Raw genomic sequence first — 23,787 nt, forward strand, 5'->3', positions numbered from 1 at the left:
GCTATCTTGGGGCTTTGCTAGAGTTTAATCTGCAGTGTACCCGCCGCGGCAGACGTCAGAATGACAGCCGAGACGCCACGGGTTCGCTTCGAGTTTTGCCACAGTTTCGCGTCCGCACGTACTACACGTTGGACACGTTGCCGATGAGATTGTATTATCGATAACAAAATAACGTCACCTCCTATAGTTGCCTGAGACACTGCGCAACTATGACAGAAAAAAAAAAAAACGTGAAGGGCGAATAAAAATGCAAAAGAAATGCCATCAGCACTCGGTGTTCCCAGGTGGTCTCCCTCCCAAGTACTGACCGAGCCCAATGCTGCTTAGCTTCGGTGATCGGACGAGAACCGGCGTATTCAACATGGTATGGCCGATGGCGAGAGACAGTGCTTTCCGAGTCTTTATGTACTGTGTTTGGCCCTCGAGGATGCAAAACTGCGCATGGATACTTCCCTCGCTCGTGGCAACAGCCGCCAAGCGTGCAGTTACCTGCCCTGCGCTTTTCTCAGCCGTTCTGGCGAACCTAAACCACTGCGGCATGCACGGAAAGAGCAGCGGGAGCGAGCCTGTGTTGTTTACACATGGACCGGCAGTGGGTGCGGTGCATGGTGCGGTGGGCGCATATTGTGCGCTTCTGCGCAGTGTTATGCGCACACTGGGCCTCCCAGCTATCTTGGGGCTTTGCTAGAGTTTAATCTGCAGTGTACCCGCCGCGGCAGACGTCAGAATGACAGCCGAGACGCCACGGGTTCGCTTCGAGTTTTGCCACAGTTTCGCGTCCGCACGTACTACACGTTGGACACGTTGCCGATGAGATTGTATTATCGATAACAAAATAACGTCACCTCCTATAGTTGCCTGAGACACTGCGCAACTATGACAGAAAAAAAAAAAAAACGTGAAGGGCGAATAAAAATGCAAAAGAAATGCCATCAGCACTCGGTGTTCCCAGGTGGTCTCCCTCCCAAGTACTGACCGAGCCCAATGCTGCTTAGCTTCGGTGATCGGACGAGAACCGGCGTATTCAACATGGTATGGCCGATGGCGAGAGACAGTGCTTTCCGAGTCTTTATGTACTGTGTTTGGCCCTCGAGGATGCAAAACTGCGCATGGATACTTCCCTCGCTCGTGGCAACAGCCGCCAAGCGTGCAGTTACCTGCCCTGCGCTTTTCTCAGCCGTTCTGGCGAACCTAAACCACTGCGGCATGCACGGAAAGAGCAGCGGGAGCGAGCCTGTGTTGTTTACACATGGACCGGCAGTGGGTGCGGTGCATGGTGCGGTGGGCGCATATTGTGCGCTTCTGCGCAGTGTTATGCGCACACTGGGCCTCCCAGCTATCTTGGGGCTTTGCTAGAGTTTAATCTGCAGTGTACCCGCCGCGGCAGACGTCAGAATGACAGCCGAGACGCCACGGGTTCGCTTCGAGTTTTGCCACAGTTTCGCGTCCGCACGTACTACACGTTGGACACGTTGCCGATGAGATTGTATTATCGATAACAAAATAACGTCACCTCCTATAGTTGCCTGAGACACTGCGCAACTATGACAGAAAAAAAAAAAACGTGAAGGGCGAATAAAAATGCAAAAGAAATGCCATTAGCACTCGGTGTTCCCAGGTGGTCTCCCTCCCAAGTACTGACCGAGCCCAATGCTGCTTAGCTTCGGTGATCGGACGAGAACCGGCGTATTCAACATGGTATGGCCGATGGCGAGAGACAGTGCTTTCCGAGTCTTTATGTACTGTGTTTGGCCCTCGAGGATGCAAAACTGCGCATGGATACTTCCCTCGCTCGTGGCAACAGCCGCCAAGCGTGCAGTTACCTGCCCTGCGCTTTTCTCAGCCGTTCTGGCGAACCTAAACCACTGCGGCATGCACGGAAAGAGCAGCGGGAGCGAGCCTGTGTTGTTTACACATGGACCGGCAGTGGGTGCGGTGCATGGTGCGGTGGGCGCATATTGTGCGCTTCTGCGCAGTGTTATGCGCACACTGGGCCTCCCAGCTATCTTGGGGCTTTGCTAGAGTTTAATCTGCAGTGTACCCGCCGCGGCAGACGTCAGAATGACAGCCGAGACGCCACGGGTTCGCTTCGAGTTTTGCCACAGTTTCGCGTCCGCACGTACTACACGTTGGACACGTTGCCGATGAGATTGTATTATCGATAACAAAATAACGTCACCTCCTATAGTTGCCTGAGACACTGCGCAACTATGACAGAAAAAAAAAACGTGAAGGGCGAATAAAAATGCAAAAGAAATGCCATCAGCACTCGGTGTTCCCAGGTGGTCTCCCTCCCAAGTACTGACCGAGCCCAATGCTGCTTAGCTTCGGTGATCGGACGAGAACCGGCGTATTCAACATGGTATGGCCGATGGCGAGAGACAGTGCTTTCCGAGTCTTTATGTACTGTGTTTGGCCCTCGAGGATGCAAAACTGCGCATGGATACTTCCCTCGCTCGTGGCAACAGCCGCCAAGCGTGCAGTTACCTGCCCTGCGCTTTTCTCAGCCGTTCTGGCGAACCTAAACCACTGCGGCATGCACGGAAAGAGCAGCGGGAGCGAGCCTGTGTTGTTTACACATGGACCGGCAGTGGGTGCGGTGCATGGTGCGGTGGGCGCATATTGTGCGCTTCTGCGCAGTGTTATGCGCACACTGGGCCTCCCAGCTATCTTGGGGCTTTGCTAGAGTTTAATCTGCAGTGTACCCGCCGCGGCAGACGTCAGAATGACAGCCGAGACGCCACGGGTTCGCTTCGAGTTTTGCCACAGTTTCGCGTCCGCACGTACTACACGTTGGACACGTTGCCGATGAGATTGTATTATCGATAACAAAATAACGTCACCTCCTATAGTTGCCTGAGACACTGCGCAACTATGACAGAAAAAAAAAACGTGAAGGGCGAATAAAAATGCAAAAGAAATGCCATCAGCACTCGGTGTTCCCAGGTGGTCTCCCTCCCAAGTACTGACCGAGCCCAATGCTGCTTAGCTTCGGTGATCGGACGAGAACCGGCGTATTCAACATGGTATGGCCGATGGCGAGAGACAGTGCTTTCCGAGTCTTTATGTATTGTGTTTGGCCCTCGAGGATGCAAAACTGCGCATGGATACTTCCCTCGCTCGTGGCAACAGCCGCCAAGCGTGCAGTTACCTGCCCTGCGCTTTTCTCAGCCGTTCTGGCGAACCTAAACCACTGCGGCATGCACGGAAAGAGCAGCGGGAGCGAGCCTGTGTTGTTTACACATGGACCGGCAGTGGGTGCGGTGCATGGTGCGGTGGGCGCATATTGTGCGCTTCTGCGCAGTGTTATGCGCACACTGGGCCTCCCAGCTATCTTGGGGCTTTGCTAGAGTTTAATCTGCAGTGTACCCGCCGCGGCAGACGTCAGAATGACAGCCGAGACGCCACGGGTTCGCTTCGAGTTTTGCCACAGTTTCGCGTCCGCACGTACTACACGTTGGACACGTTGCCGATGAGATTGTATTATCGATAACAAAATAACGTCACCTCCTATAGTTGCCTGAGACACTGCGCAACTATGACAGAAAAAAAAAAACGTGAAGGGCGAATAAAAATGCAAAAGAAATGCCATCAGCACTCGGTGTTCCCAGGTGGTCTCCCTCCCAAGTACTGACCGAGCCCAATGCTGCTTAGCTTCGGTGATCGGACGAGAACCGGCGTATTCAACATGGTATGGCCGATTTTTTTTTTTTTTCTTTATTGCCTGGCTTTGACACAGAAAATTTCACAACACAAACTATCAACAAAAGACAAAAAACGCTATGTACACACCATACATGGTCAGCCAGCATGAGTCTGGCTTCGTCAATTTAAAATTCACTCAAAGTACAGAGTGGCTCTAGCCTTGAGAGCCACTCCGGAGGCTCCGCGGCGGCTTTCTGAATAGCGAGAAACATGTCCATGCTTTCGCGGAAATAAATTCTAGCAGGTCTTGCGTCTCTGTCACAATGGTAGCCAGCCATTCTGGAGCGCCATATACAGTGGAGGCCTGTAAGCATTATTAAGTCAAAAGGCACCCCATCCTCATTTTCAACACATAAGTACCGGATGCCATACGGGTCTAGTGGAAATTCTTTCTTTAAGGTTCGCTGCAAAACATCCCAAAAATAAACCCCTTCCCAACAGTGCAAAAATACATGGTCTATTGTTTCCGGCTTTCTGCAAATTAAACAGTTGGATCCCCAAGGTAAAAATAATTCCTTTCCTTCTAAAAATTTTTTAACCGGTAAGGTTCCGGTGTGCAGCTTAAAAAAGAAGGTTTTTGTTCCTGATGGCACCTGCATGTTTTTAACTCTCTTTAAAACATCTTTGCCTTGGCTTCCACTGTACAAGGCCCTGTACAAGGGCACGGGGAAAACAACATCGCACAAAGCATGGTAGAGTTTCTTTCTTTTCACAGTCGACAGAAAGTCGTTTGAAAACCGCGCGGAAAGAAACCTTACACTGGCAACGATTTCCCGGTAAAAACCGGTGACCCTACTGTAAACTTCAGCAGTTCCGACTATGTACTCTGGAAGCAGATGCCGCAGCCTAACTTGGCATACGGTACGCAAACCCCGGTCTTGACGGTCATCTTTAATGAAGCCTTTAAACTAAAATCACTGCCTCCGTCCTATGGCTCGTCCCATACTGTGCTGATTCCGAAAACGGACGACACAGACAGATTACGACTGGTAGCAGCATATAGACCCATTGCACTCACTAACGTCGAGTACAAAATTTACATGAAGGTTTTGGCGCGAAGGCTGCAGACCGTGATCCATTTATTAGTTGGTCCGCATCAGACCTGCGGGATTAAAGGGCGGTCCATTTTCACAAATATTCACGTTGCGCGCAGTGTGTTAGAATGCTGTGATGACACTGATGATCAGGTAGCTATACTCCAGATAGATTTAGAAAAGGCTTTTGACTGCGTTGCCCATGAACTTTTGTTTGCAGTATTAGGCCATGTTAACGTTGGTTCTGTTATTCGCGAGGGTGTGGCCCTGGCGTACCGGAACTGCACGACGAGATTGATCGTTAACAAGAGTCTGGGGGCCCCCATTAGCGTGCAGCGTTCGGTGCGCCAGGGCTGTCCCCTCAGCCCTCTTTTATTTTGTATTTATGTGGAGACCCTTTGTTTAAAGATACTGAACAGCAGGAGTATTACCGGATTCAGATTACAAGCAGCCGAAGTGAAGCTCTTGGCGTATGCAGATGACATTGCTGTGTTTGCCGTTGACGAGGGAGGCATAAGCGAGGCTGTTCAATGTGTACGCGATTTCAGCCAAGCTACAGGCAGCGGGGTTAACTGGTCAAAGTGCCTCGGGCTTTGGCATGGAAGGTGGGCATCTACGCCTGAACGGTTTGCCAGTGTGACTTGGACGACGACACCAGATAAATACTTGGGCGTTCCGCTCGATGCTTACCGTGACAGTGAAAAGTTTTTGCGTAACATGGTATGGCCGATGGCGAGAGACAGTGCTTTCCGAGTCTTTATGTACTGTGTTTGGCCCTCGAGGATGCAAAACTGCGCATGGATACTTCCCTCGCTCGTGGCAACAGCCGCCAAGCGTGCAGTTACCTGCCCTGCGCTTTTCTCAGCCGTTCTGGCGAACCTAAACCACTGCGGCATGCACGGAAAGAGCAGCGGGAGCGAGCCTGTGTTGTTTACACATGGACCGGCAGTGGGCGCGGTGCATGGTGCGGTGGGCGCATATTGTGCGCTTCTGCGCAGTGTTATGCGCACACTGGGCCTCCCAGCTATCTTGGGGCTTTGCTAGAGTTTAATCTGCAGTGTACCCGCCGCGGCAGACGTCAGAATGACAGCCGAGACGCCACGGGTTCGCTTCGAGTTTTGCCACAGTTTCGCGTCCGCACGTACTACACGTTGGACACGTTGCCGATGAGATTGTATTATCGATAACAAAATAACGTCACCTCCTATAGTTGCCTGAGACACTGCGCAACTATGACAGAAAAAAAAAAAAACGTGAAGGGCGAATAAAAATGCAAAAGAAATGCCATCAGCACTCGGTGTTCCCAGGTGGTCTCCCTCCCAAGTACTGACCGAGCCCAATGCTGCTTAGCTTCGGTGATCGGACGAGAACCGGCGTATTCAACATGGTATGGCCGATGGCGAGAGACAGTGCTTTCCGAGTCTTTATGTACTGTGTTTGGCCCTCGAGGATGCAAAACTGCGCATGGATACTTCCCTCGCTCGTGGCAACAGCCGCCAAGCGTGCAGTTACCTGCCCTGCGCTTTTCTCAGCCGTTCTGGCGAACCTAAACCACTGCGGCATGCACGGAAAGAGCAGCGGGAGCGAGCCTGTGTTGTTTACACATGGACCGGCAGTGGGTGCGGTGCATGGTGCGGTGGGCGCATATTGTGCGCTTCTGCGCAGTGTTATGCGCACACTGGGCCTCCCAGCTATCTTGGGGCTTTGCTAGAGTTTAATCTGCAGTGTACCCGCCGCGGCAGACGTCAGAATGACAGCCGAGACGCCACGGGTTCGCTTCGAGTTTTGCCACAGTTTCGCGTCCGCACGTACTACACGTTGGACACGTTGCCGATGAGATTGTATTATCGATAACAAAATAACGTCACCTCCTATAGTTGCCTGAGACACTGCGCAACTATGACAGAAAAAAAAAAAAACGTGAAGGGCGAATAAAAATGCAAAAGAAATGCCATCAGCACTCGGTGTTCCCAGGTGGTCTCCCTCCCAAGTACTGACCGAGCCCAATGCTGCTTAGCTTCGGTGATCGGACGAGAACCGGCGTATTCAACATGGTATGGCCGATGGCGAGAGACAGTGCTTTCCGAGTCTTTATGTACTGTGTTTGGCCCTCGAGGATGCAAAACTGCGCATGGATACTTCCCTCGCTCGTGGCAACAGCCGCCAAGCGTGCAGTTACCTGCCCTGCGCTTTTCTCAGCCGTTCTGGCGAACCTAAACCACTGCGGCATGCACGGAAAGAGCAGCGGGAGCGAGCCTGTGTTGTTTACACATGGACCGGCAGTGGGTGCGGTGCATGGTGCGGTGGGCGCATATTGTGCGCTTCTGCGCAGTGTTATGCGCACACTGGGCCTCCCAGCTATCTTGGGGCTTTGCTAGAGTTTAATCTGCAGTGTACCCGCCGCGGCAGACGTCAGAATGACAGCCGAGACGCCACGGGTTCGCTTCGAGTTTTGCCACAGTTTCGCGTCCGCACGTACTACACGTTGGACACGTTGCCGATGAGATTGTATTATCGATAACAAAATAACGTCACCTCCTATAGTTGCCTGAGACACTGCGCAACTATGACAGAAAAAAAAAACGTGAAGGGCGAATAAAAATGCAAAAGAAATGCCATCAGCACTCGGTGTTCCCAGGTGGTCTCCCTCCCAAGTACTGACCGAGCCCAATGCTGCTTAGCTTCGGTGATCGGACGAGAACCGGCGTATTCAACATGGTATGGCCGATGGCGAGAGACAGTGCTTTCCGAGTCTTTATGTACTGTGTTTGGCCCTCGAGGATGCAAAACTGCGCATGGATACTTCCCTCGCTCGTGGCAACAGCCGCCAAGCGTGCAGTTACCTGCCCTGCGCTTTTCTCAGCCGTTCTGGCGAACCTAAACCACTGCGGCATGCACGGAAAGAGCAGCGGGAGCGAGCCTGTGTTGTTTACACATGGACCGGCAGTGGGTGCGGTGCATGGTGCGGTGGGCGCATATTGTGCGCTTCTGCGCAGTGTTATGCGCACACTGGGCCTCCCAGCTATCTTGGGGCTTTGCTAGAGTTTAATCTGCAGTGTACCCGCCGCGGCAGACGTCAGAATGACAGCCGAGACGCCACGGGTTCGCTTCGAGTTTTGCCACAGTTTCGCGTCCGCACGTACTACACGTTGGACACGTTGCCGATGAGATTGTATTATCGATAACAAAATAACGTCACCTCCTATAGTTGCCTGAGACACTGCGCAACTATGACAGAAAAAAAAAAAAACGTGAAGGGCGAATAAAAATGCAAAAGAAATGCCATCAGCACTCGGTGTTCCCAGGTGGTCTCCCTCCCAAGTACTGACCGAGCCCAATGCTGCTTAGCTTCGGTGATCGGACGAGAACCGGCGTATTCAACATGGTATGGCCGATGGCGAGAGACAGTGCTTTCCGAGTCTTTATGTACTGTGTTTGGCCCTCGAGGATGCAAAACTGCGCATGGATACTTCCCTCGCTCGTGGCAACAGCCGCCAAGCGTGCAGTTACCTGCCCTGCGCTTTTCTCAGCCGTTCTGGCGAACCTAAACCACTGCGGCATGCACGGAAAGAGCAGCGGGAGCGAGCCTGTGTTGTTTACACATGGACCGGCAGTGGGTGCGGTGCATGGTGCGGTGGGCGCATATTGTGCGCTTCTGCGCAGTGTTATGCGCACACTGGGCCTCCCAGCTATCTTGGGGCTTTGCTAGAGTTTAATCTGCAGTGTACCCGCCGCGGCAGACGTCAGAATGACAGCCGAGACGCCACGGGTTCGCTTCGAGTTTTGCCACAGTTTCGCGTCCGCACGTACTACACGTTGGACACGTTGCCGATGAGATTGTATTATCGATAACAAAATAACGTCACCTCCTATAGTTGCCTGAGACACTGCGCAACTATGACAGAAAAAAAAACGTGAAGGGCGAATAAAAATGCAAAAGAAATGCCATCAGCACTCGGTGTTCCCAGGTGGTCTCCCTCCCAAGTACTGACCGAGCCCAATGCTGCTTAGCTTCGGTGATCGGACGAGAACCGGCGTATTCAACATGGTATGGCCGATGGCGAGAGACAGTGCTTTCCGAGTCTTTATGTACTGTGTTTGGCCCTCGAGGATGCAAAACTGCGCATGGATACTTCCCTCGCTCGTGGCAACAGCCGCCAAGCGTGCAGTTACCTGCCCTGCGCTTTTCTCAGCCGTCTGGCGAACCTAAACCACTGCGGCATGCACGGAAAGAGCAGCGGGAGCGAGCCTGTGTTGTTTACACATGGACCGGCAGTGGGTGCGGTGCATGGTGCGGTGGGCGCATATTGTGCGCTTCTGCGCAGTGTTATGCGCACACTGGGCCTCCCAGCTATCTTGGGGCTTTGCTAGAGTTTAATCTGCAGTGTACCCGCCGCGGCAGACGTCAGAATGACAGCCGAGACGCCACGGGTTCGCTTCGAGTTTTGCCACAGTTTCGCGTCCGCACGTACTACACGTTGGACACGTTGCCGATGAGATTGTATTATCGATAACAAAATAACGTCACCTCCTATAGTTGCCTGAGACACTGCGCAACTATGACAGAAAAAAAAAAAACGTGAAGGGCGAATAAAAATGCAAAAGAAATGCCATCAGCACTCGGTGTTCCCAGGTGGTCTCCCTCCCAAGTACTGACCGAGCCCAATGCTGCTTAGCTTCGGTGATCGGACGAGAACCGGCGTATTCAACATGGTATGGCCGATGGCGAGAGACAGTGCTTTCCGAGTCTTTATGTACTGTGTTTGGCCCTCGAGGATGCAAAACTGCGCATGGATACTTCCCTCGCTCGTGGCAACAGCCGCCAAGCGTGCAGTTACCTGCCCTGCGCTTTTCTCAGCCGTTCTGGCGAACCTAAACCACTGCGGCATGCACGGAAAGAGCAGCGGGAGCGAGCCTGTGTTGTTTACACATGGACCGGCAGTGGGTGCGGTGCATGGTGCGGTGGGCGCATATTGTGCGCTTCTGCGCAGTGTTATGCGCACACTGGGCCTCCCAGCTATCTTGGGGCTTTGCTAGAGTTTAATCTGCAGTGTACCCGCCGCGGCAGACGTCAGAATGACAGCCGAGACGCCACGGGTTCGCTTCGAGTTTTGCCACAGTTTCGCGTCCGCACGTACTACACGTTGGACACGTTGCCGATGAGATTGTATTATCGATAACAAAATAACGTCACCTCCTATAGTTGCCTGAGACACTGCGCAACTATGACAGAAAAAAAAAACGTGAAGGGCGAATAAAAATGCAAAAGAAATGCCATCAGCACTCGGTGTTCCCAGGTGGTCTCCCTCCCAAGTACTGACCGAGCCCAATGCTGCTTAGCTTCGGTGATCGGACGAGAACCGGCGTATTCAACATGGTATGGCCGATGGCGAGAGACAGTGCTTTCCGAGTCTTTATGTACTGTGTTTGGCCCTCGAGGATGCAAAACTGCGCATGGATACTTCCCTCGCTCGTGGCAACAGCCGCCAAGCGTGCAGTTACCTGCCCTGCGCTTTTCTCAGCCGTTCTGGCGAACCTAAACCACTGCGGCATGCACGGAAAGAGCAGCGGGAGCGAGCCTGTGTTGTTTACACATGGACCGGCAGTGGGTGCGGTGCATGGTGCGGTGGGCGCATATTGTGCGCTTCTGCGCAGTGTTATGCGCACACTGGGCCTCCCAGCTATCTTGGGGCTTTGCTAGAGTTTAATCTGCAGTGTACCCGCCGCGGCAGACGTCAGAATGACAGCCGAGACGCCACGGGTTCGCTTCGAGTTTTGCCACAGTTTCGCGTCCGCACGTACTACACGTTGGACACGTTGCCGATGAGATTGTATTATCGATAACAAAATAACGTCACCTCCTATAGTTGCCTGAGACACTGCGCAACTATGACAGAAAAAAAAAAAACGTGAAGGGCGAATAAAAATGCAAAAGAAATGCCATCAGCACTCGGTGTTCCCAGGTGGTCTCCCTCCCAAGTACTGACCGAGCCCAATGCTGCTTAGCTTCGGTGATCGGACGAGAACCGGCGTATTCAACATGGTATGGCCGATGGCGAGAGACAGTGCTTTCCGAGTCTTTATGTACTGTGTTTGGCCCTCGAGGATGCAAAACTGCGCATGGATACTTCCCTCGCTCGTGGCAACAGCCGCCAAGCGTGCAGTTACCTGCCCTGCGCTTTTCTCAGCCGTTCTGGCGAACCTAAACCACTGCGGCATGCACGGAAAGAGCAGCGGGAGCGAGCCTGTGTTGTTTACACATGGACCGGCAGTGGGTGCGGTGCATGGTGCGGTGGGCGCATATTGTGCGCTTCTGCGCAGTGTTATGCGCACACTGGGCCTCCCAGCTATCTTGGGGCTTTGCTAGAGTTTAATCTGCAGTGTACGCGCCGCGGCAGACGTCAGAATGACAGCCGAGACGCCACGGGTTCGCTTCGAGTTTTGCCACAGTTTCGCGTCCGCACGTACTACACGTTGGACACGTTGCCGATGAGATTGTATTATCGATAACAAAATAACGTCACCTCCTATAGTTGCCTGAGACACTGCGCAACTATGACAGAAAAAAAAAACGTGAAGGGCGAATAAAAATGCAAAAGAAATGCCATCAGCACTCGGTGTTCCCAGGTGGTCTCCCTCCCAAGTACTGACCGAGCCCAATGCTGCTTAGCTTCGGTGATCGGACGAGAACCGGCGTATTCAACATGGTATGGCCGATGGCGAGAGACAGTGCTTTCCGAGTCTTTATGTACTGTGTTTGGCCCTCGAGGATGCAAAACTGCGCATGGATACTTCCCTCGCTCGTGGCAACAGCCGCCAAGCGTGCAGTTACCTGCCCTGCGCTTTTCTCAGCCGTTCTGGCGAACCTAAACCACTGCGGCATGCACGGAAAGAGCAGCGGGAGCGAGCCTGTGTTGTTTACACATGGACCGGCAGTGGGTGCGGTGCATGGTGCGGTGGGCGCATATTGTGCGCTTCTGCGCAGTGTTATGCGCACACTGGGCCTCCCAGCTATCTTGGGGCTTTGCTAGAGTTTAATCTGCAGTGTACCCGCCGCGGCAGACGTCAGAATGACAGCCGAGACGCCACGGGTTCGCTTCGAGTTTTGCCACAGTTTCGCGTCCGCACGTACTACACGTTGGACACGTTGCCGATGAGATTGTATTATCGATAACAAAATAACGTCACCTCCTATAGTTGCCTGAGACACTGCGCAACTATGACAGAAAAAAAAAAAACGTGAAGGGCGAATAAAAATGCAAAAGAAATGCCATCAGCACTCGGTGTTCCCAGGTGGTCTCCCTCCCAAGTACTGACCGAGCCCAATGCTGCTTAGCTTCGGTGATCGGACGAGAACCGGCGTATTCAACATGGTATGGCCGATGGCGAGAGACAGTGCTTTCCGAGTCTTTATGTACTGTGTTTGGCCCTCGAGGATGCAAAACTGCGCATGGATACTTCCCTCGCTCGTGGCAACAGCCGCCAAGCGTGCAGTTACCTGCCCTGCGCTTTTCTCAGCCGTTCTGGCGAACCTAAACCACTGCGGCATGCACGGAAAGAGCAGCGGGAGCGAGCCTGTGTTGTTTACACATGGACCGGCAGTGGGTGCGGTGCATGGTGCGGTGGGCGCATATTGTGCGCTTCTGCGCAGTGTTATGCGCACACTGGGCCTCCCAGCTATCTTGGGGCTTTGCTAGAGTTTAATCTGCAGTGTACCCGCCGCGGCAGACGTCAGAATGACAGCCGAGACGCCACGGGTTCGCTTCGAGTTTTGCCACAGTTTCGCGTCCGCACGTACTACACGTTGGACACGTTGCCGATGAGATTGTATTATCGATAACAAAATAACGTCACCTCCTATAGTTGCCTGAGACACTGCGCAACTATGACAGAAAAAAAAAAACGTGAAGGGCGAATAAAAATGCAAAAGAAATGCCATCAGCACTCGGTGTTCCCAGGTGGTCTCCCTCCCAAGTACTGACCGAGCCCAATGCTGCTTAGCTTCGGTGATCGGACGAGAACCGGCGTATTCAACATGGTATGGCCGATGGCGAGAGACAGTGCTTTCCGAGTCTTTATGTACTGTGTTTGGCCCTCGAGGATGCAAAACTGCGCATGGATACTTCCCTCGCTCGTGGCAACAGCCGCCAAGCGTGCAGTTACCTGCCCTGCGCTTTTCTCAGCCGTTCTGGCGAACCTAAACCACTGCGGCATGCACGGAAAGAGCAGCGGGAGCGAGCCTGTGTTGTTTACACATGGACCGGCAGTGGGTGCGGTGCATGGTGCGGTGGGCGCATATTGTGCGCTTCTGCGCAGTGTTATGCGCACACTGGGCCTCCCAGCTATCTTGGGGCTTTGCTAGAGTTTAATCTGCAGTGTACCCGCCGCGGCAGACGTCAGAATGACAGCCGAGACGCCACGGGTTCGCTTCGAGTTTTGCCACAGTTTCGCGTCCGCACGTACTACACGTTGGACACGTTGCCGATGAGATTGTATTATCGATAACAAAATAACGTCACCTCCTATAGTTGCCTGAGACACTGCGCAACTATGACAGAAAAAAAAAAACGTGAAGGGCGAATAAAAATGCAAAAGAAATGCCATCAGCACTCGGTGTTCCCAGGTGGTCTCCCTCCCAAGTACTGACCGAGCCCAATGCTGCTTAGCTTCGGTGATCGGACGAGAACCGGCGTATTCAACATGGTATGGCCGATTTTTTTTTTTTTTTTTTTTTTTTTTTCTTTATTGCCTGGCTTTCACACAGAAAATTGCACAAAACAAACTATCAACAAAAGACAAAAAACGCTATGTACACACCATACATGGTCAGCCAGCATGAGTCTGGCTTCGTCAATTTAAAATTCACTCAAAGTACAGAGTGGCTCTAGCCTTGAGAGCCACTCCGGAGGCTCCGCGGCGGCTTTCTGAATGGCGAGAAACATGTCCATGCTTTCGCGGAAATAAATTCTAGCAGGTCTTGCGTCTCTGTCACAATGGTAGCCAGCCATTCTGGAGCGCCATATACAGTGGAGGCCTGTAAGCATTATTAAGTCAAAAGGCACCCCATCCTCATTTTCAACACATAAGTACCGGATGCCATACGGGTCTAGTGGAAATTCTTTCTTTAAGGTTCGCTGCAAAACATCCCAAAAATAAACCCCTTCCCAACAGTGCAAAAATACATGGTCTATTGTTTCCGGCTTTCTGCAAATTAAACAGTTGGATCCCCAAGGTAAAAATAATTCCTTTCCTTCTAAAAATTTTTTAACCGGTAAGGTTCCGGTGTGCAGCTTAAAAAAGAAGGTTTTTGTTCCTGATGGCACCTGCATGTTTTTAACTCTCTTTAAAACATCTTTGCCTTGGCTTCCACTGTACAAGGCCCTGTACAAGGGCACGGGGAAAACAACATCGCACAAAGCATGGTAGAGTTTCTTTCTTTTCACAGTCGACAGAAAGTCGTTTGAAAACCGCGCGGAAAGAAACCTTACACTGGCAACGATTTCCCGGTAAAAACCGGTGACCCTACTGTAAACTTCAGCAGTTCCGACTATGTACTCTGGAAGCAGATGCCGCAGCCTAACTTGGCATACGGTACGCAAAAACGGGGCTCTTGTGTCCCGAAGAAACAAAAAACGATTGACCAGCTGTCTCAAAAACAAATGGCCCAGTCCCAGCCCGCCGTCTTGAACCCGTCGGAACAGGTTGGTTCGGCTGCAGCGCTCCCATTCAGACGACCAGACAAAGACGGCGAAAATTCTGTGCAGCTTTTGAATGCTTAACCGTGAACAGTGCAACACCTGCATGACGTACCAGAGCCTGCTGATAAAGAACAAGTTGCAAACAGTGGCTCTGGCGAAAATGGACAAGGTCGTTCCTTTCCACTTATCTGCTCTCTCCCGTATCTCTTTGACCTGTCCTGTCCAATACTTTTCACTGTCACGGTAAGCATCGAGCGGAACGCCCAAGTATTTATCTGGTGTCGTCGTCCAAGTCACACTGGCAAACCGTTCAGGCGTAGATGCCCACCTTCTATGCCAAAGCCCGAGGCACTTTGACCAGTTAACCCCGCTGCCTGTAGCTTGGCTGAAATCGCGTACACATTGAACAGCCTCGCTTACGCCTCCCTCGTCAACGGCAAACACAGCAATGTCATCTGCATACGCCAAGAGCTTCACTTCGGCTGCTTGTAATCTGAATCCGGTAATACTCCTGCTGTTCAGTATCTTTAAACAAAGGGTCTCCACATAAATACAAAATAAAAGAGGGCTGAGGGGACAGCCCTGGCGCACCGAACGCTGCACGCTAATGGCGGCCCCCAGACTCTTGTTAACGATCAATCTCGTCGTGCAGTTCCGGTATGCCAGGGCCACACCCTCGCGAATAACAGAACCAACGTTAACATGGCCTAATACTGCAAACAAAAGTTCATGGGCAACGCAGTCAAAAGCCTTTTCTAAATCTATCTGGAGTATAGCTACCTGATCATTAGTGTCATCACAGCATTCTAATACACTGCGCGCAACGTGAATATTTGTGAAAATGGACCGCCCTTTAATCCCGCAGGTCTGATGCGGACCAACTAATAAATGGATCACGGTCTGCAGCCTTCGCGCCAAAACCTTCATGTAAATTTTGTACTCGACGTTAGTGAGTGCTATGGGTCTATATGCTGCTACCAGTCGTAATCTGTCTGTGTCGTCCGTTTTCGGAATCAGCACAGTATGGGACGAGCCATAGGACGGAGGCAGTGATTTTAGTTTAAAGGCTTCATTAAAGATGACCGTCAAGACCGGGGAAATTGCATGCTTAAATTCTTTGTAGAATGCCGCGCTGAACCCGTCCGGTCCAGGCGACTTACCAGGGTTTAAGCTGTCTATTGCTTGCTCAACTTCCAATTGAGTTATCGCCTGCTCTAATCTGTCTTTAGTTTCGTTGTCCAGGCGCGGCATCTCGGCCAGAAACGCCTCCCTAAATGTGACAACATCTACCGGATGCAATGCGAAGAGCGCCTGGTAATGCTCGAAAAAAGCTGCTTTTATATGATCGATGTCCGTTTTTGAAACACCTCTCCATTCTATTTCGTTTATGTGGTTTCTTTCGGCACGGGCTTTTTCTAACCCAAGCGCTCGTTTCGTTGGCGCTTCCCCTGAAGCCATGTCTTCTGCCCTCGCCCTCACCAGCGCTCCCCGATAACGTTCTTCTTCGATAAGCTGTAACTTTTGTTTGGTTTTTCTTATGTCTTCTATCCATTTACCAGGCGCTCGGCATTCCTGTTTTATCATCTTTTGAAGCAGTGCCTTTAGCTCCATTTCCTCTTTTTTTGCTTCATGACGTATACAGGTGGCTCTTTCTATTGCTTTTAATTTTAAAGTTTCTTTAGTGAGCTCCCACTGCTGCCAAATCCTCATGTTGCTACTTGGTTCTATTTTTGCTATTTCTTCCCTTACAGCTCGGTTATAAAATTCGTCCTGGAGTAGCTTGTCATTTAACTTCCACATTTCCCATGAAAAACCATTCCCCTTCTTAATGAAACCTATGCAGCATTGAACCAAACAGTGGTCAGAAAATGAAACCGGCAAAACTACATAACTATTGCATTTAGGTACAGTTTCCGCGGATGCATAAATTCGGTCTAGCCGTGCGTGACTTGTGCCCTCGAATCGTGTGTACTTTACAGCACGCGCTCCTTCAAGACACTCAGCTACATCCTCGAGGTTGCAGTTGACAATCATTCGTAACAACACTTCGGTGCTTTTATCCCTGAAACCTCGGACGCTTGTCTTGTCGCGCGCACTAAGGACACAGTTGTAATCGCCCATAACAATGAGCTGCCTGTCCGTGCGAAGCCGTTCTTCGACGCTTTCAAAAAACGCGGCTCGGCCATCAACCACATTAGGTGCATACAGACAAACAATGCGCCAGTCGATGTTACAGAGCGAAAAATCGATGGACACGTATCGACCCGACAAGCACGAATGATGACCGTGTACCTCTATTCCCGGCAACTTCTTAACAAAAAGAATACAGCCAGCCGATGTGCCAACAGCATGGCTAACGACGGCAAAATACCTAGACGTGAAACGTCGCACCATGCTCCCGGTCTCTTCCTCACCATCGACTTTAGTCTCCTGCACTGCCAGTATATCAATATCTTGCTCCGTTATAAGTCTGTACAGCTGGCTTTGTTTTCTTTTACCTGCCAGGCCTCTAACGTTTAGGGTGGCGACTTTAAACGGAGTTGCAGAAGCCATTTTAACTTAGGAAGAATAGACCGAAAGAATGGTGCTTACCTCTCGCGTCCAGCATGTCGCTAGACGATGCCGTCGCCGCCGGTGTCACCCGGCGCGAGCACGTGCCCCAGGTCAGGCGGCGCCTTGTCGCCGCCACGCTTGTCAGTCGGGATGTTTGGGCGCGGCCGCAGACTGGGCCGTCGCGCTTGCGGCGTCTTTGCCGGCGGTTCCTCCACGCTGGGCTCTGCTGCCTTCTCCCCGTCGGCCTTCGTCTCTGCGTGCGTACGCTTAGCTGGGGTGGTCACGCCGGTGCTCACGCGGGCGTCGGTCTTCTCGTCGCGGTTCTCGCTGGCCGCCTTTGTTTCCGCTTCCACGTGTTCTGGGGGGCTCGGGTTATCTTTCGGCGTCTCCAGGGGCGTAAATGGTTGGTCACAGATGGGCGACCCGCTCTCCTTTACGCCAGGAGCGTCTGTGTTGCTGCTCGAAACAGCAGGCTCAACCCCCGCCGTTTTGCCCGTGTCGTCGATGCCGCTCGCTGCTTCCTCCGCTTCGACGACGTCCATGAGCTCGGCGGAGTCGCTCGCCGCTACACGCCCGGTAGCCGACGCGTAGGTGCGCACGCAGTCAGCCTCGGAGTGTCCGTAGCGTCGGCACTTCGAGCACCTGGGCACCTTGCAATCACGGCGCACGTGCCCCGCGCCGCCGCAGCGCAGACACTGCATCGGCCGCCCGGGCACCACCACGAGAGCCAACTCGCCAGCGACTCGTATCTGGTGAGGCAGGTCGTCCACCTTCACGCCTGGCTTCAGTTTCAGGAGCACGGTCCTCGTGGTGGAGCCCTTCTCCTTCATGCCCGCGACGCGCCAACGCTCCCGGGTTACCTCGGTCACATTGCCGAACGCCGCGAATGCAGTCCGGATGTCCTCGTCGGCGACGCCGTGTAGCATCCAGTGGAGGCGCAGCTTGACCTGGTGGTCCTCTGGGTCAAAAACGATGCAGCGGCGTCCCTTCACTTCCAGCTCCTTCATGGCGGCCAGTTTCTTTGCGGCGTCAGCGCTGCTGAAGGTCACCGCCCACACATGGTTTATCTGGTACGCCCCCAACGCCACGACGTCGGGGAGCGCACCAACGTTGGCGAGGGCGTCTCTGAAGTCTTCGACCCTGTAGGGCCTCACACGCACGTCCCCGTGCAAAAAAACCGTGTTTAAAACAACACGTCCGGTGGGCAGGGTAGGCAGAACGATCTCGTAATCCTTATCTGCGTCGCTGGCGAGCCTGTTTCCGCGGCCGGCACCGGCCGCTATCGCCGCTCCGTGGGAGCCCATGATTCTGCGTCCGTCACGCTCGGTGGCTGGAAGTAGAATGAACATGGTATGGCCGATGGCGAGAGACAGTGCTTTCCGAGTCTTTATGTACTGTGTTTGGCCCTCGAGGATGCAAAACTGCGCATGGATACTTCCCTCGCTCGTGGCAACAGCCGCCAAGCGTGCAGTTACCTGCCCTGCGCTTTTCTCAGCCGTTCTGGCGAACCTAAACCACTGCGGCATGCACGGAAAGAGCAGCGGGAGCGAGCCTGTGTTGTTTACACATGGACCGGCAGTGGGTGCGGTGCATGGTGCGGTGGGCGCATATTGTGCGCTTCTGCGCAGTGTTATGCGCACACTGGGCCTCCCAGCTATCTTGGGGCTTTGCTAGAGTTTAATCTGCAGTGTACCCGCCGCGGCAGACGTCAGAATGACAGCCGAGACGCCACGGGTTCGCTTCGAGTTTTGCCACAGTTTCGCGTCCGCACGTACTACACGTTGGACACGTTGCCGATGAGATTGTATTATCGATAACAAAATAACGTCACCTCCTATAGTTGCCTGAGACACTGCGCAACTATGACAGAAAAAAAAAAACGTGAAGGGCGAATAAAAATGCAAAAGAAATGCCATCAGCACTCGGTGTTCCCAGGTGGTCTCCCTCCCAAGTACTGACCGAGCCCAATGCTGCTTAGCTTCGGTGATCGGACGAGAACCGGCGTATTCAACATGGTATGGCCGATGGCGAGAGACAGTGCTTTCCGAGTCTTTATGTACTGTGTTTGGCCCTCGAGGATGCAAAACTGCGCATGGATACTTCCCTCGCTCGTGGCAACAGCCGCCAAGCGTGCAGTTACCTGCCCTGCGCTTTTCTCAGCCGTTCTGGCGAACCTAAACCACTGCGGCATGCACGGAAAGAGCAGCGGGAGCGAGCCTGTGTTGTTTACACATGGACCGGCAGTGGGTGCGGTGCATGGTGCGGTGGGCGCATATTGTGCGCTTCTGCGCAGTGTTATGCGCACACTGGGCCTCCCAGCTATCTTGGGGCTTTGCTAGAGTTTAATCTGCAGTGTACCCGCCGCGGCAGACGTCAGAATGACAGCCGAGACGCCACGGGTTCGCTTCGAGTTTTGCCACAGTTTCGCGTCCGCACGTACTACACGTTGGACACGTTGCCGATGAGATTGTATTATCGATAACAAAATAACGTCACCTCCTATAGTTGCCTGAGACACTGCGCAACTATGACAGAAAAAAAAAACGTGAAGGGCGAATAAAAATGCAAAAGAAATGCCATCAGCACTCGGTGTTCCCAGGTGGTCTCCCTCCCAAGTACTGACCGAGCCCAATGCTGCTTAGCTTCGGTGATCGGACGAGAACCGGCGTATTCAACATGGTATGGCCGATGGCGAGAGACAGTGCTTTCCGAGTCTTTATGTACTGTGTTTGGCCCTCGAGGATGCAAAACTGCGCATGGATACTTCCCTCGCTCGTGGCAACAGCCGCCAAGCGTGCAGTTACCTGCCCTGCGCTTTTCTCAGCCGTTCTGGCGAACCTAAACCACTGCGGCATGCACGGAAAGAGCAGCGGGAGCGAGCCTGTGTTGTTTACACATGGACCGGCAGTGGGTGCGGTGCATGGTGCGGTGGGCGCATATTGTGCGCTTCTGCGCAGTGTTATGCGCACACTGGGCCTCCCAGCTATCTTGGGGCTTTGCTAGAGTTTAATCTGCAGTGTACCCGCCGCGGCAGACGTCAGAATGACAGCCGAGACGCCACGGGTTCGCTTCGAGTTTTGCCACAGTTTCGCGTCCGCACGTACTACACGTTGGACACGTTGCCGATGAGATTGTATTATCGATAACAAAATAACGTCACCTCCTATAGTTGCCTGAGACACTGCGCAACTATGACAGAAAAAAAAAAAACGTGAAGGGCGAATAAAAATGCAAAAGAAATGCCATCAGCACTCGGTGTTCCCAGGTGGTCTCCCTCCCAAGTACTGACCGAGCCCAATGCTGCTTAGCTTCGGTGATCGGACGAGAACCGGCGTATTCAACATGGTATGGCCGATGGCGAGAGACAGTGCTTTCCGAGTCTTTATGTACTGTGTTTGGCCCTCGAGGATGCAAAACTGCGCATGGATACTTCCCTCGCTCGTGGCAACAGCCGCCAAGCGTGCAGTTACCTGCCCTGCGCTTTTCTCAGCCGTTCTGGCGAACCTAAACCACTGCGGCATGCACGGAAAGAGCAGCGGGAGCGAGCCTGTGTTGTTTACACATGGACCGGCAGTGGGTGCGGTACATGGTGCGGTGGGCGCATATTGTGCGCTTCTGCGCAGTGTTATGCGCACACTGGGCCTCCCAGCTATCTTGGGGCTTTGCTAGAGTTTAATCTGCAGTGTACCCGCCGCGGCAGACGTCAGAATGACAGCCGAGACGCCACGGGTTCGCTTCGAGTTTTGCCACAGTTTCGCGTCCGCACGTACTACACGTTGGACACGTTGCCGATGAGATTGTATTATCGATAACAAAATAACGTCACCTCCTATAGTTGCCTGAGACACTGCGCAACTATGACAGAAAAAAAAAAACGTGAAGGGCGAATAAAAATGCAAAAGAAATGCCATCAGCACTCGGTGTTCCCAGGTGGTCTCCCTCCCAAGTACTGACCGAGCCCAATGCTGCTTAGCTTCGGTGATCGGACGAGAACCGGCGTATTCAACATGGTATGGCCGATGGCGAGAGACAGTGCTTTCCGAGTCTTTATGTACTGTGTTTGGCCCTCGAGGATGCAAAACTGCGCATGGATACTTCCCTCGCTCGTGGCAACAGCCGCCAAGCGTGCAGTTACCTGCCCTGCGCTTTTCTCAGCCGTTCTGGCGAACCTAAACCACTGCGGCATGCACGGAAAGAGCAGCGGGAGCGAGCCTGTGTTGTTTACACATGGACCGGCAGTGGGTGCGGTGCATGGTGCGGTGGGCGCATATTGTGCGCTTCTGCGCAGTGTTATGCGCACACTGGGCCTCCCAGCTATCTTGGGGCTTTGCTAGAGTTTAATCTGCAGTGTACCCGCCGCGGCAGACGTCAGAATGACAGCCGAGACGCCACGGGTTCGCTTCGAGTTTTGCCACAGTTTCGCGTCCGCACGTACTACACGTTGGACACGTTGCCGATGAGATTGTATTATCGATAACAAAATAACGTCACCTCCTATAGTTGCCTGAGACACTGCGCAACTATGACAGAAAAAAAAAAACGTGAAGGGCGAATAAAAATGCAAAAGAAATGCCATCAGCACTCGGTGTTCCCAGGTGGTCTCCCTCCCAAGTACTGACCGAGCCCAATGCTGCTTAGCTTCGGTGATCGGACGAGAACCGGCGTATTCAACATGGTATGGCCGATGGCGAGAGACAGTGCTTTCCGAGTCTTTATGTACTGTGTTTGGCCCTCGAGGATGCAAAACTGCGCATGGATACTTCCCTCGCTCGTGGCAACAGCCGCCAAGCGTGCAGTTACCTGCCCTGCGCTTTTCTCAGCCGTTCTGGCGAACCTAAACCACTGCGGCATGCACGGAAAGAGCAGCGGGAGCGAGCCTGTGTTGTTTACACATGGACCGGCAGTGGGTGCGGTGCATGGTGCGGTGGGCGCATATTGTGCGCTTCTGCGCAGTGTTATGCGCACACTGGGCCTCCCAGCTATCTTGGGGCTTTGCTAGAGTTTAATCTGCAGTGTACCCGCCGCGGCAGACGTCAGAATGACAGCCGAGACGCCACGGGTTCGCTTCGAGTTTTGCCACAGTTTCGCGTCCGCACGTACTACACGTTGGACACGTTGCCGATGAGATTGTATTATCGATAACAAAATAACGTCACCTCCTATAGTTGCCTGAGACACTGCGCAACTATGACAGAAAAAAAAAACGTGAAGGGCGAATAAAAATGCAAAAGAAATGCCATCAGCACTCGGTGTTCCCAGGTGGTCTCCCTCCCAAGTACTGACCGAGCCCAATGCTGCTTAGCTTCGGTGATCGGACGAGAACCGGCGTATTCAACATGGTATGGCCGATGGCGAGAGACAGTGCTTTCCGAGTCTTTATGTACTGTGTTTGGCCCTCGAGGATGCAAAACTGCGCATGGATACTTCCCTCGCTCGTGGCAACAGCCGCCAAGCGTGCAGTTACCTGCCCTGCGCTTTTCTCAGCCGTTCTGGCGAACCTAAACCACTGCGGCATGCACGGAAAGAGCAGCGGGAGCGAGCCTGTGTTGTTTACACATGGACCGGCAGTGGGTGCGGTGCATGGTGCGGTGGGCGCATATTGTGCGCTTCTGCGCAGTGTTATGCGCACACTGGGCCTCCCAGCTATCTTGGGGCTTTGCTAGAGTTTAATCTGCAGTGTACCCGCCGCGGCAGACGTCAGAATGACAGCCGAGACGCCACGGGTTCGCTTCGAGTTTTGCCACAGTTTCGCGTCCGCACGTACTACACGTTGGACACGTTGCCGATGAGATTGTATTATCGATAACAAAATAACGTCACCTCCTATAGTTGCCTGAGACACTGCGCAACTATGACAGAAAAAAAAAAACGTGAAGGGCGAATAAAAATGCAAAAGAAATGCCATCAGCACTCGGTGTTCCCAGGTGGTCTCCCTCCCAAGTACTGACCGAGCCCAATGCTGCTTAGCTTCGGTGATCGGACGAGAACCGGCGTATTCAACATGGTATGGCCGATGGCGAGAGACAGTGCTTTCCGAGTCTTTATGTACTGTGTTTGGCCCTCGAGGATGCAAAACTGCGCATGGATACTTCCCTCGCTCGTGGCAACAGCCGCCAAGCGTGCAGTTACCTGCCCTGCGCTTTTCTCAGCCGTTCTGGCGAACCTAAACCACTGCGGCATGCACGGAAAGAGCAGCGGGAGCGAGCCTGTGTTGTTTACACATGGACCGGCAGTGGGTGCGGTGCATGGTGCGGTGGGCGCATATTGTGCGCTTCTGCGCAGTGTTATGCGCACACTGGGCCTCCCAGCTATCTTGGGGCTTTGCTAGAGTTTAATCTGCAGTGTACCCGCCGCGGCAGACGTCAGAATGACAGCCGAGACGCCACGGGTTCGCTTCGAGTTTTGCCACAGTTTCGCGTCCGCACGTACTACACGTTGGACACGTTGCCGATGAGATTGTATTATCGATAACAAAATAACGTCACCTCCTATAGTTGCCTGAGACACTGCGCAACTATGACAGAAAAAAAAAAAACGTGAAGGGCGAATAAAAATGCAAAAGAAATGCCATCAGCACTCGGTGTTCCCAGGTGGTCTCCCTCCCAAGTACTGACCGAGCCCAATGCTGCTTAGCTTCGGTGATCGGACGAGAACCGGCGTATTCAACATGGTATGGCCGATGGCGAGAGACAGTGCTTTCCGAGTCTTTATGTACTGTGTTTGGCCCTCTAGGATGCAAAACTGCGCATGGATACTTCCCTCGCTCGTGGCAACAGCCGCCAAGCGTGCAGTTACCT

The 23,787-nt window shown here is 52.9% G+C and overlaps 24 non-coding genes and 2 pseudogenes across 24 annotated transcripts; all 26 read right to left on the bottom strand.

Moving 5' to 3' along the window:
- Window positions 1-259: 259 nt before the first annotated feature.
- On the bottom strand, window positions 260-378 carry LOC149369307 (5S ribosomal RNA). Its single transcript, XR_016287535.1, has one exon. It is a non-coding gene; the product is annotated as a 5S ribosomal RNA (ribosomal RNA).
- A 549-nt stretch (window positions 379-927) lies between these two features.
- On the bottom strand, window positions 928-1,046 carry LOC149369308 (5S ribosomal RNA). The gene has a single exon (XR_016287536.1). It is a non-coding gene; the product is annotated as a 5S ribosomal RNA (ribosomal RNA).
- A 547-nt stretch (window positions 1,047-1,593) lies between these two features.
- On the bottom strand, window positions 1,594-1,712 carry LOC149369309 (5S ribosomal RNA). Its single transcript, XR_016287713.1, has one exon. It is a non-coding gene; the product is annotated as a 5S ribosomal RNA (ribosomal RNA).
- Window positions 1,713-2,257: 545 nt separating this feature from the next.
- On the bottom strand, window positions 2,258-2,376 carry LOC149369310 (5S ribosomal RNA). Its single transcript, XR_016287537.1, has one exon. It is a non-coding gene; the product is annotated as a 5S ribosomal RNA (ribosomal RNA).
- A 545-nt stretch (window positions 2,377-2,921) lies between these two features.
- Window positions 2,922-3,040, bottom strand: LOC149369311 (5S ribosomal RNA). The gene has a single exon (XR_016287538.1). It is a non-coding gene; the product is annotated as a 5S ribosomal RNA (ribosomal RNA).
- Window positions 3,041-3,586: 546 nt separating this feature from the next.
- On the bottom strand, window positions 3,587-3,705 carry LOC149369312 (5S ribosomal RNA; annotated as a pseudogene).
- Window positions 3,706-6,021: 2,316 nt separating this feature from the next.
- Window positions 6,022-6,140, bottom strand: LOC149369313 (5S ribosomal RNA). Its single transcript, XR_016287539.1, has one exon. It is a non-coding gene; the product is annotated as a 5S ribosomal RNA (ribosomal RNA).
- A 548-nt stretch (window positions 6,141-6,688) lies between these two features.
- LOC149369314 (5S ribosomal RNA) lies at window positions 6,689-6,807 on the bottom strand. Its single transcript, XR_016287541.1, has one exon. It is a non-coding gene; the product is annotated as a 5S ribosomal RNA (ribosomal RNA).
- Window positions 6,808-7,352: 545 nt separating this feature from the next.
- Window positions 7,353-7,471, bottom strand: LOC149369315 (5S ribosomal RNA). The gene has a single exon (XR_016287542.1). It is a non-coding gene; the product is annotated as a 5S ribosomal RNA (ribosomal RNA).
- Window positions 7,472-8,019: 548 nt separating this feature from the next.
- Window positions 8,020-8,138, bottom strand: LOC149369316 (5S ribosomal RNA). Its single transcript, XR_016287543.1, has one exon. It is a non-coding gene; the product is annotated as a 5S ribosomal RNA (ribosomal RNA).
- Window positions 8,139-8,682: 544 nt separating this feature from the next.
- LOC149369317 (5S ribosomal RNA) lies at window positions 8,683-8,801 on the bottom strand. Its single transcript, XR_016287544.1, has one exon. It is a non-coding gene; the product is annotated as a 5S ribosomal RNA (ribosomal RNA).
- Window positions 8,802-9,347: 546 nt separating this feature from the next.
- On the bottom strand, window positions 9,348-9,466 carry LOC149369318 (5S ribosomal RNA). Its single transcript, XR_016287545.1, has one exon. It is a non-coding gene; the product is annotated as a 5S ribosomal RNA (ribosomal RNA).
- Window positions 9,467-10,011: 545 nt separating this feature from the next.
- Window positions 10,012-10,130, bottom strand: LOC149369319 (5S ribosomal RNA). Its single transcript, XR_016287546.1, has one exon. It is a non-coding gene; the product is annotated as a 5S ribosomal RNA (ribosomal RNA).
- Window positions 10,131-10,677: 547 nt separating this feature from the next.
- Window positions 10,678-10,796, bottom strand: LOC149369320 (5S ribosomal RNA). The gene has a single exon (XR_016287547.1). It is a non-coding gene; the product is annotated as a 5S ribosomal RNA (ribosomal RNA).
- A 545-nt stretch (window positions 10,797-11,341) lies between these two features.
- On the bottom strand, window positions 11,342-11,460 carry LOC149369321 (5S ribosomal RNA). Its single transcript, XR_016287548.1, has one exon. It is a non-coding gene; the product is annotated as a 5S ribosomal RNA (ribosomal RNA).
- Window positions 11,461-12,007: 547 nt separating this feature from the next.
- Window positions 12,008-12,126, bottom strand: LOC149369322 (5S ribosomal RNA). The gene has a single exon (XR_016287549.1). It is a non-coding gene; the product is annotated as a 5S ribosomal RNA (ribosomal RNA).
- A 546-nt stretch (window positions 12,127-12,672) lies between these two features.
- LOC149369323 (5S ribosomal RNA) lies at window positions 12,673-12,791 on the bottom strand. The gene has a single exon (XR_016287550.1). It is a non-coding gene; the product is annotated as a 5S ribosomal RNA (ribosomal RNA).
- A 546-nt stretch (window positions 12,792-13,337) lies between these two features.
- LOC149369324 (5S ribosomal RNA) lies at window positions 13,338-13,456 on the bottom strand (annotated as a pseudogene).
- A 5,444-nt stretch (window positions 13,457-18,900) lies between these two features.
- LOC149369325 (5S ribosomal RNA) lies at window positions 18,901-19,019 on the bottom strand. The gene has a single exon (XR_016287552.1). It is a non-coding gene; the product is annotated as a 5S ribosomal RNA (ribosomal RNA).
- A 545-nt stretch (window positions 19,020-19,564) lies between these two features.
- LOC149369326 (5S ribosomal RNA) lies at window positions 19,565-19,683 on the bottom strand. Its single transcript, XR_016287553.1, has one exon. It is a non-coding gene; the product is annotated as a 5S ribosomal RNA (ribosomal RNA).
- A 547-nt stretch (window positions 19,684-20,230) lies between these two features.
- LOC149369327 (5S ribosomal RNA) lies at window positions 20,231-20,349 on the bottom strand. The gene has a single exon (XR_016287554.1). It is a non-coding gene; the product is annotated as a 5S ribosomal RNA (ribosomal RNA).
- A 546-nt stretch (window positions 20,350-20,895) lies between these two features.
- Window positions 20,896-21,014, bottom strand: LOC149369328 (5S ribosomal RNA). Its single transcript, XR_016287555.1, has one exon. It is a non-coding gene; the product is annotated as a 5S ribosomal RNA (ribosomal RNA).
- Window positions 21,015-21,560: 546 nt separating this feature from the next.
- On the bottom strand, window positions 21,561-21,679 carry LOC149369329 (5S ribosomal RNA). The gene has a single exon (XR_016287556.1). It is a non-coding gene; the product is annotated as a 5S ribosomal RNA (ribosomal RNA).
- A 545-nt stretch (window positions 21,680-22,224) lies between these two features.
- LOC149369330 (5S ribosomal RNA) lies at window positions 22,225-22,343 on the bottom strand. Its single transcript, XR_016287558.1, has one exon. It is a non-coding gene; the product is annotated as a 5S ribosomal RNA (ribosomal RNA).
- A 546-nt stretch (window positions 22,344-22,889) lies between these two features.
- Window positions 22,890-23,008, bottom strand: LOC149369331 (5S ribosomal RNA). Its single transcript, XR_016287559.1, has one exon. It is a non-coding gene; the product is annotated as a 5S ribosomal RNA (ribosomal RNA).
- Window positions 23,009-23,555: 547 nt separating this feature from the next.
- LOC149369332 (5S ribosomal RNA) lies at window positions 23,556-23,674 on the bottom strand. The gene has a single exon (XR_016287560.1). It is a non-coding gene; the product is annotated as a 5S ribosomal RNA (ribosomal RNA).
- Between the last annotated feature and the right edge of the window lie 113 nt (window positions 23,675-23,787).

The sequence above is a fragment of the Amblyomma mixtum genome, chromosome 1, assembly GCF_055824585.1.
Source record: "Amblyomma mixtum isolate Tamu chromosome 1, ASM5582458v1, whole genome shotgun sequence".
Lineage (NCBI taxonomy): Eukaryota > Metazoa > Arthropoda > Arachnida > Ixodida > Ixodidae > Amblyomma > Amblyomma mixtum.